The sequence below is a fragment of the Papaver somniferum genome, chromosome 9 (assembly GCF_003573695.1).
Source record: "Papaver somniferum cultivar HN1 chromosome 9, ASM357369v1, whole genome shotgun sequence".
Lineage (NCBI taxonomy): Eukaryota > Viridiplantae > Streptophyta > Magnoliopsida > Ranunculales > Papaveraceae > Papaver > Papaver somniferum.
The window spans coordinates 115,372,621-115,383,992 of record NC_039366.1 but is presented as its reverse complement, the minus strand read 5'-3'; positions in this window follow the sequence as shown (position 1 = coordinate 115,383,992).

The following is an 11,372-nucleotide window of genomic DNA, read 5'->3' as shown; positions in this document are numbered from 1 at the left end:
TCATTTAAATTTGGTAAAGTGACTGAATTCCTCCAAATTACCTTGTGACTCAAAATTTAGCTAATGAACTAAATGTATTTCAAAACATGTGACATAATATATACTACCATGGAACGGAGCTTGAAATCTTATTACGAGGACGTAAAAATATTACGGTGGGAATATAAGCAAGAATGGGCTATGGAGCTCAAATTTTTAAATTTATTAGGCTTGGGAGCCAGCCTAGTATGGTTGCAACTGCAACCCTTGACATGGGATAGATCCACCCCTTGTCTACTCTCATAACCAAGGTTTCCAAGATGACCTAAAATCTGTCACGTGGCCTAAAATTCCACATTATCCAAAATAATATTTTGTAGTTTTTCAGCGACCAAGCACCGATGTCGTTCCCAATATTTTTTTTTATCATAAATCGAATTCTTCCAATGTGACAAAAAAGATGCTATGTGATCCAGATTTTCTATGCCACACAAACAAAATATGTTTCCAAGTAGGAAAATTTCCTTGATTCCAAGCTACCTTCTTGCCACAAAGCCCAAGAGAGAGTTCATCACATGATGGTCGTTCATCACTTGGTCTAGGAAGACGCACGTTTCCCAACGGAATGTTGTTAATCTTTGAAATTAATTCTCTATCAACAAGAAATCTTTTTCTATTCATCATGGATTTGAATTCCATTTTATTAAGATCAACATCATGAATGTTGGCATAGAAAATTCTTGTGAGAGAATCAAATCCTTGACCATGACCATCAAAGATATTTCCAAGCTTGAATTTTGTGAAGCAAGCTAAATCCTCTTCATGCCCACTAGAGATATCCAATTTCTTTTCTAGGATGAAACCTTTAGATGAAATCTTTTCTAAGATTCTAGCACAAGAATCATCCACAAACCTAATCCTAAGAGAGTTTTGGTCACAAGGAGAATCCATGCTAGAGGTATTTGAGTTTTTGGAGCTTCTTTTTGAGACCTTAGAAATCATCATGAGATCTAAGAAATTGAAAGGAACAAGAGGAATTTAATTACTTGGAGTGAATCTTGAACACCCTTTCTTTCAATTCTTCAAGAAGGCTTCAATGGAGGAAGCACAAAAAACCCTAGAGGTTTACGTACGCGGACGGGTGAAGAAGAAGAAGAGGGTGCGCGAACTTCTTCTTTATAAGACCAAAGATGAGCTTGGACCCGTTTGTGAACCACGACCCACACAAGGAAGATGTGATTTTCTTAGCCGTTTGCACATCAAAGGTTATGCATCTCGTGACAACACACTTTTGTGAGAGACGATGGATGCAGTAGAAAGCTTTACTTGATATTCTAAGAGAGAATAACAAAACTGTACACAACTCAAACATTTCTTTCCCCATTCCAAGATATATACAAATGGGGTAGTGCCAGGCTTGTTACCAAGAGGCATAATGTGCAGAGGAATTCTCATGCAACATTTCTGGTTGATATGTGTGAACGGTCCCCGTGATATAATCAACGTAATGATGATAATCAAGGCAGTTAGAGCTTCCTATCATTCGTTTGATTTGGATAGAAGGAACATTCTTCCGATTCCTAGGCTGTACAATATTATTCGAAGATTTAACATGTACAGAACCTTTTTTGGAAGGATTCTTAGACTTAACAAAATTAAGTTTTTCTAAGAGATTAAAAATGCCTTCGAACGCTCTAAATAGATCTTTATCAATTGATCCATTACAATAGTATTCCTCAAAGAGATCAAGAGTTAACTTGTTGAGGGTCCATATCCTTGAGCTTGACGAACGTTTCCTTGATTTTTCCTTCTTTTTATTTTTTCCTTTAGATTGGTTCTCATCATCTAAATTTTCCTTTTTAGATGAGATGAGATGATCATGTGAACCCGGAGGTTTTAACCATAATAATTCTTGAGAAATCTTTAAGGACTTCCGTTGTGCGTTACAGATGCCAAGAGCAAGTTTTCCAAAGAAATTTCCCAGGGGACAATTTTTAAGGAACGAACAAACACACCCAATATTTCGCTTAGCAATCTGTATGGACAAACTCCAATATACTTTCTAGAGAATCAACTAGAAATTCAGACTCAATCTCTCGATTTGATATATACTCAAGCAAATAGAAATCTGCGAGTCTTTATCAAATACTAGAGATAACTTGGATGGTACCAAAGACCAATATCCAAGTGTCAATCAATTTAAATCAACAACCAAAAGGTCGGATATTCTAATTGATTGAATAACGCACAACCTGTGATATTTCAATTATATAACAAAATATAATGCGGAAAAGAAATAACACAGACACCAGAATTTTGTTAACGAGGAAACCGCAAATGCAGAAAAACCCCGGGACCTAGTCCAGATTGAAAACATATTGTATTAAGCCGCTACAGACACTAGCCTACTCCAAACTAACTTCGGTCTGGACTTTAGTTGAACCCCAACCAATCTCACACTGATCAAAGGTACAGTTATGCTCCTACGTCTCTGATCCCAGCAGGATACTACGTACTTGATTCCCTTAGTTGATCTCACCCAACACTAAGAGTTGCTACGACCCAAAGTCGAAAACTTTAATAAACAAATCTGTATCACACAGAAAAGTCTACGGTAATAGATAAATCCGTCTCCCACGAATATACCTACGAGTTTTGTTTCGTCTTTTGATAAATCAAGGTGAACAGGAACCAATTGATAAACCAGACTTATATTTCCGAAGAACAACCTAGTATTATCAATCACCTCACAATAATCCTAATCTTCGCAGCGAAAAAAGATATTGTGGAATCACAAACGATGAGACGATGTGTTTGTGATTTCTTTTATATCTTGCCTACCGGAATCTCAAGCCAATTATTACAATTGTACTCGTACGATAGAAACAGCAAGATCAGATCACACAACTACGAGAAAGTAGTATCAGTTTGGCTTCACAATTCCAATGAAGTCTTTAAGTCGTTAACCTGATTTAGAAGAAGAAACCAAAGGTTAAAGGAGAATAGACTCTAGCTTAGCACAACTGGTGTCACACAGAAGGTGTGGGGATTAGGTTTCCCAGTTGCTAGAGTTCTCCCTTATATAGTCTTTCAAATCAAGCTTTGCAATCAATGTTAGCTTGGTAACAAAGCATTCAATATTCACCGTTAGATGAAAACCTGATTTATATTCAAGCTAAAATCTTTCAACCGTTAGATCGAAAACTAGCTTGTTACACACAAATGAAATGCACGTTTCTAGGCTTGTGTAACCATACCCAAACTTGTACATTTTTTGGTTCAACAATAGTCAACCAAATGGTTAGCCATATGATCACTTTCATATCAACCATATTCTTCTTCACCATAACTAGTTCAAGTGACTCAAATGAGCTAGTTAGAGATTTGTTCAATTGCAAGGAAATCTTATGTAACTACACAAGACACGGTCGAAGCAAAAACGATTTGATTCACTCGAATCGGTTCATGAACTATATAGCCACGGTTTGCAATTTGCATTCTTTGGTTTATATAAGAATAAGTTCACAAACATCGTTTTTAGGTATAACCTACTCAAGTTCGCGGACTTAAGTTCCCGGACGGAGTTCACAAACTCCAGCAGAATTTCTCGGGATGAGAACTTCCACCAGTTCACGGACTTGGCTCACGCCACCATGCTGGTTCTCTCGATCAACAAAGTTCACAAACTTCGGTTCAAGGAATAAGGACTTATACATATATGTGTTTCCACAACAATGCTTATATCCTCCAATGGTTGTATAATCTAAACTCTCATTTCAATCATTGAAACATTCTTAGAGGACGTTGATATTTTATAGTTGTTATTCAAAAACTATTTTTATTTTCAAAGTGATTGAAACTTGTCATGACTTTCGTCACTAGGTAAAGATGAACTTGGTTAAAGCGAAAGCTTACCAACACATATTTCGAGAAATAGATAGGCGAGATAAACTCGGCTCGAAATATCAAATGTGTATAATCTAAGTCTATATAGCAAAACGACTTTGGTCTCAAGATAGGAGATAAATAGACTTTTGAGTGATAGATAAGTTCAAGTCTCCACATACCTTTTAGTCGATTAAGATCCACCGGTTCCTTGAGTAGTCCTTCGTATTGTATGATGATTTCCATGGAGTTCTTGAGCTCAACTACACTTTCTATCCTAGTCCGAGACCTTAGCTATAACAGACTAGAAATCAAGACTTATAGTTTTGATCATTAACATTGACAAACATGCTTGGGATAGCAACGCATGCGAGTTCGACCGAGCAATGCTCTAAAATTTTCCCATATATATCCCGTGAATGTAGGGAAGGGATATGGGTTACAAGGCAGCCTCACTATGGTTTCCTTTTATTCCTTCCTTACATGACATGGAAACTCAGTTTTGCACTATTCAGTTTCCGTGTGAATAGTGCAAAACGGATACTCAATTTTTACGTTGGTAAAATTTTTTACCTAAACTTTTTTACGTTGGGTAAATTATATAGGATAAAAGATAATTAACAAAAAAAAATAAGGAGATTAAAAAGGTAAAAAAAAAAAGAGTTTTAGTAAAAAAAAAAAGAGTAAAAAAAAGAAGTGTTAGTGTAAAACCGTGAAAACCAGAAACGTGAAAGCAAACTGAGTTTCCTTAAATCACAATTTTACATGAAAACTCATTTACCTTCCTTACTATCTGGATCAGATGTGATCCAGTTTGAGCAGTATGGAAGAGATATCCTTACTTATATAGGGATATGGGAGACCACAATGGTTGCAATTGAGATTTTCCCCTACATATAAGAGATATGGAAGGAATAACCCCTTCCATAGTGCTTGGCCTTGTGCTTCAAAAAAAAAAAAATCTACCCCGTGGAACATTAATCCCCGTGACTTCATATTTGTATCGCGGAGTATGAAACTATGAATGAGTCAATTTTGGCCGTCACTATTTTGACTTAGTCAAGGTGCGATTTTCTTCATCTTTTTTGATGATTATTTCTCTCATTCATGGGTGTTTGTTATCTATCACAGATCTGTGAGTCTTGTTCCTTCTTCTGAAGTGTTATCTCTGGTGGTTTTTTATTTTTCGCCAGTGGTTGTTAGATTTTTATTCCTTTCTAGGGTTTGGGTACTGGTAGTTTTTGCTGTTATTAGTGCTTGTGGAAGATGGAAGAAGTTTCAGGTAGTAATGGTGAAGAGATCAAAGTTAATGGTGAGGGAAGTAAGTACATAGAACAACCCCAAACCTATATTTATGAAGAAACAGAGGATGTAAATGCAGTCGGTACTGAGCATAATAAAGATATTATCTTCAAATTTATCTCAGGTAGGGATTATAACATAAGTATACTTAGTGAAGTTTTGTCAAAGGCCTGGAAACCGTCGGGAACGATCTCAATAAAAGATCTAGGTAATAGTAAACACCTACATCTAGATTTGAGGGCATTAAGAAAGGATGGATCCAACAGTGCTAGAAGAGAAAGAAACAGAAAGAATTATGATGTGTTTTCAAGTTGTTGTAGTAAAAAGGTTCGTTGAGACTTGTGAAAGCAAAAGAATTTAGACTTAAAAATTAAAGAAAACTTAACTCAAAATTTGATTTCAAGATATGAGAAAATAACCAAGACACTCATTCCACTATTACACATGAATGAATGATGGTAAATAACCCAAAACTCTAATTATCTTTAAGTCCCTTATTTTCTTAACTCACAAATAATCAGGAAAATTCTCAAAAATTGATTGTATCCCCTAAGCATAGATTATCTAATCAAAGTGATAGACACATTTATGTGTCTAATATATCTCATTTGTATATATTATTAGTGCTCGATTTTGTACTTATTATGGTCTTTTATGCTTTTGTAGGTGTTTTTGGATAAATAAGGCTTTGCGGCAAAATTGGCTAAAAATGTGGCCCTTGGATTTCCGTTGATAGTGTACCGGAAATACCCCGGAGGAACCCTGAAAAAGTGCAGAAAACATCCCAGAAGAATTGCTAAAGGCACCCCATTTCAGGGCATGTACTAAAGGGACACCGGAACTGGATAGGGGGAGGTCATCTTCAAAATTCAAAACAGAAATTGGCGGGAAGAATTGGCTGCAGCGACAACAGTTTTAGAGTTGAATTCTTAGCGAGTTCTGAGGAGATTAAACGGGTGTATTTGGTACCTACGGACTCTAGAAGACATAACAGGCCTAATGCAATCGTCTAGACCCATCCAATTGGGATGGATAAGTCGGAATAATTGATCAAAGTCCCAACAGGATACGGTTTCTTTGTTTAGGGTTTGGGATTGGTCAGAGAGATTTATGGGATATTCTTGCATGGATATATACCAATTCAGTTCATTCCGAGTCAGAGAATAGTTTGGATACGAGAGAATATCCAACAGAACCACGTGAATCAACATGAAAGTGATTTTTCTCCAAACTGCCCGAAAAGAATAATGAGATTATTCTCGGATTTGATCGAGTTTCTAGGGAGTTGGATAGCTATAAATAGCTGTGTTTTCATCATATAAGGGTTAGAAAACCTTAGGAGAGAGTTTAGAGTCCAGGAGAGCCAAGGAGAAGCGATTACAGAGAAGACAGTGCTGCTGCTGCTGCTGCCATTGAAGAGCTTCAAGAACATGAAGAACAGACTCACATAGTCAGTCGTTCTTTAGCAGTCTTAAATAACAATACCAGTGTCGTTATTTTACAGCAGTAAAGAGTTATCGTTTACAGTAGTCTTCAATAACACTTACCCCTTTGTAACAGTGACGCTGTAACACTTCTACAGCGTTGCTAATTCCTGTTTCATCTTATATACATCAATAAAAACACCTATTTTAGCGATGAATTTATCTTGTGAGTGTGTTTTTGGGATGAGGAGCTAAACCCAATCCCAGGGGTGATGGAGGAAGCCATTCTTCCAAAAGTTATGTGGTAAAATTCATTTAAATTTATTTATGCAATCTTTTTATGATTAATTGCACCAAATGAAAATTGAATAAATGATTTTTATTAATTAATTGTGTTTTCTCTTGATGAAATATGCTTGGTTTATTGCTTTTGATATTTCATGCTTGCGATTAACAATGGATGTTTTGAAAATCTGATTTAGGCAATGATTAGAATCACAATTGTTTTTGATTTGAATTATAATGCCTAGAATTGCATGATAATAATTATTATTGAATCACATGAATTTTGGTGAATGGTTAAATCCTAAACCCTGGTCTTTCCATAATATTTACATAATTTTGAATTTTGAATTTGTTTTATCTTTTATTTTTAATTTAAATCTAAAAAATTATTTTCTTCACAAGTCTGAAAAGACCCAGTTTTACCACTATTACTACAACCATTTTGAAAAACCATCACAAAGCATAACCTATCTAATTGAATCACAATTAATGAAGAAAATTATGCAAACAATTAAAAACTCTGCAAAAGCAGTGATTGAGTGAATTATAATTAAATATTAGAGAAAATATAATAGTTACCAAATTATTCATGCGTAAATAGCTTCCTCATTGCCTTGGTTGTGAGAGAATTAGCACATCATCATGTTATGTTGGAAACACGCTCGAAATTCATTATTATTGCTCAAAAATGGTTTACAAATGATAAAAAGGGAGAAATATAATGAAAACCGGGTTTGTAACAGTTATATGTGTTACAAACCAGAACGACATACAGTATGTGTCACTGATACTGTAGAAAATAAGTCTGCCTCTGATGTACGACCCTCGACTGTGAGTCGTTATCACTGTAGAAAAACGACTGTCTTTGCTGGTCTATTCTTCGTGTTCTTCAGCTATGCAGCAGCAGAAATGGTGACTCCCTGCAACTTTCAATTTCTCGCCTCTGAGATGTTCTAAATCCTCCCAATTCTCTCTGTAATAACCCCTAACTCTCCATACCCCTTCTCTTCAACCCTGCTGACTTATTTATACCTAACAGCACCGAGATATTCCTCACTGAATGCGAATAATCCCGTAATAATTGTGTTTTTTTCCCCTATGTGTTATGAGAATAATCTTCCTTCTTTAGCTCCATCACGCGTCTGCATAGTTTTGAAATACTCCAACACACTCAGTAAACAATCAAAACGACTTCAAGTCCCTCCATCCACACGCAGAATCTCCAAAAATAACTCTGAAAATCTCGAGAATAACCCATGTACGTGCCCTGTTCTTCAACTCCACGTAACTTCCCTTTTCTTCTCACCCGAGTGTACTGAGCTGGCTTCATTGATTATATTGGCTTAACAGATCAAACATGTTGACTGAAGAAGAAAATCTTCTCCCGAATCATCCAAATATCCGTGATAATCTCCCCCTTGAATGCAGTTTCCCTGAATTATCAAAACTACGTGGACTTTGCTATTTTTTCGAAACAAAACTCCATACAATCCTTGTTTATGTGAAACAGGGTCAACTCAATTAAAATCTCCGAGAAAAATGCAAAGAACACATCCAATTCTCTCCCAGGAAATTCAGCCGTTGATAATTCATTTTCCCGCCAAAAAATTCTTTAAACGTGAAGAAGAAGGGTGCCCCCATAACCAGACTAGGGGTCCCTTTAGCAACTGGGGTGTATTGGGGTGAAAATAGCGGCTAGTGTGCCCCTTAGTAAGTGAGTGCCCCTTATCCAATCTGAGAGTCCGAATAGCAAATGTCCTCCGGGGTGCCCCGGGCAACTTTTCGAGCCGATTTTTCCAAGAATGTTTATTTCCAAAAAATACCTACAAACACACAAAACACCATAATAAGGACGAAAACGAGTACTAACAATACGAAACATTGAGGACAAATTAGACACATAAATGTGTCTATCAAATACCCCCAAACTTATTATTTGCTAGTCCCGAGCAAAACTAAAAAATAAAAATAAAACCGATTTAATCTCGGGAGGTTTTACCAGAGGTGTACCCACAAAACCTTTACTCCAAACCATAGCTATCTATGAAGAACCTTGGAAAGCACTAAAGAATCTCCTTGGTTGGCACACCTATTGACTACAAGAGGAAGTACCCTGATGCGAAATTCCAATTGTTGTACACGAGTTTGCACTCAAGCATACTAAAATTCATATAAAGTGACAGAGCTCTACTCAGATAGTTTCTGGACATCATAAACCGGAGTCAACCAATCACATAGATAGATTAAGAAGATGGATATAGAGAAAAACGTGGATGATGTTGACTAAGGTGAACCTATCCTAATGGACTGAGATACTGGTCTGGACTAATATCAACACACTGGCATATACAAGGGAACCAGTGTTCGATAATCCTAACTCTAGGTCAACTCAGCTGGCATATACAAGGGTATCAGTGGTCGACTTTATTGTATTTATTCCGGTTGGTCTGGTGGTCTGGTCTCAAATTAATTTTTTAATTAATTTTTTTTTATCTCAGTCACTCTATTTCACCCTAGCAATGGTAAAAAGAAAAATAAAAAGAAGTGATCAAGATTCTTTCGATGTTTCCATCACGAGGATATGGCACCATGTTTTTTTTCTTCTAACACCTGAGCTCTGTGCTTTTATGAATAGACTCTTCTAGATGTTTCCATCTAATCAGATTGGTTCCTCAACTCCAACAACCAAGATGTTCCCATCCACTTAGATTGGTTAGTGCCTACGTTAATAAGCATAAATTTCTAGGCTCTGGAGTTTATTTATTGCAGCAAAAAGTTTCTTCCCCACCCCCAAACTTAAATCTAACATTGTCCTCAATGTTTCTAATCAAAGAACAATACCAAAAAAATAAAGTAACATGAGGAATCAGTAAAGAGAGAAGTCGGAAAGATAGTACCTGGGTGAAAAGAGAAATCAAAGACTAATACACAACACACAATCGTCTCGATGGTCAATCAAGGGTAAACAGGGTCCTCCAGAGGGACCTCCTCAACATCACCTGTAGGAAAGGGCTCTAAAAAGGGTTTCAATCTCTGACCGTTAACCTTCGAAGAAATACTACCATTCGGTGTCTCAATTTCAACAGCTCCATGAGGAAAGACAGTGCGAACACTAAAAGGACCCGTCCACTGAGAACGTAACTTCCCAGGGAAAAGATGCAAGCGGGTATCATACAGAAGAAATTTTTGACCTGGAGAAAATGACTTCCGTAAAATATTTCTATCATGCACAAGTTTCATTTTGTTCTTATACTCCTTCACACTATCGTAAGCATCTTTACGAATCTCGTCCAACTCATTGAGCTGGAGTTTCCTATGGGCTCCTGCCTTGTCAAGTGAAAAGTTTAGCTGCTTAACAGCCCAATAAGCTCTATGTTCTAACTCAACAGGTAAATGACATGCCTTTCCATACACAAGCCGATAAGGCGACATTCCAATGGGGGTCTTAAACGCAGTACGGTAAGCCCATAAGGCATCAGTAATCCTAGACGACCAGTCTTTCCGATTAGGATTAACTGTTTTCTCTAATATACGTTTTATCTCCCTATTGGAAACCTCAACCTGAGCACTAGTCTGAGGATGATACGGGGTAGCTACCTTATGTGTAATACCATATTTCTTCATGAGAAGCCTAAAAGGCCCATTACAAAAGCGCGACCCTCCATCACTAATTATAGCTCGCGGTGTACCAAAACGTGTAAGTATATTATTTTTCAAGAACTCAATCACAAACCTATGGTCGTTGGTTTTACACGTAATCGCCTCAATCCACTTAGAGACATAGTCTACAGCGACATGGATGTATAGGTTACCAAAAGAATTAGGAAAAGGACCCATAAAGTCAATACCCCACACATCAAAGACCTCAACAATTAGAATCGCGTTCAAGGGAATCATGTTCCTACGGGAAATGGTTCCTAATTTCTGGAAACGTTCACAAGTAACACAGTAACTATGGGAGTCTTTAAAAAACGAAGGCCAATAGAATCCACACTGCAATATCTTAGCAGCAGTCTTCTTAGCACTAAAGTGACCCCCACAAGCATGATCATGACAAAAGGAAATAATACTGGACTGGGCACTCTCATGTATACATCTCCTAATAATCTGGTCTGGACAATACTTAAACAAATAAGGATCATCCCAAAAGAAGTGCTTAACCTTGGCTAAAAACCTAGAACGATCTTGTTTACCCCAATGTTGGGTCATTCGATCAGTAACAAGATAATTCACTATATTCGCATACCAAGGTGCTTGGGTAACAAAGAAAAGTTTTCATTAGGAAAACTATCCCTTATAGGAAGGGAATCATCAGGGGAATCAACAACTAGCCTAGACAAGTGGTCTGTTACTATATTTTCGGCACCCTTTTTGTCTCTAATGTCTGGAGAGAACTCTTGCAACAAAAGGATCCACCTAACCAATCTAGGTTTCGTATCCCTCTTAGACAAAAGATATTTCAAAGCAGCATGATCAGTATATATGACGATCTTAGAA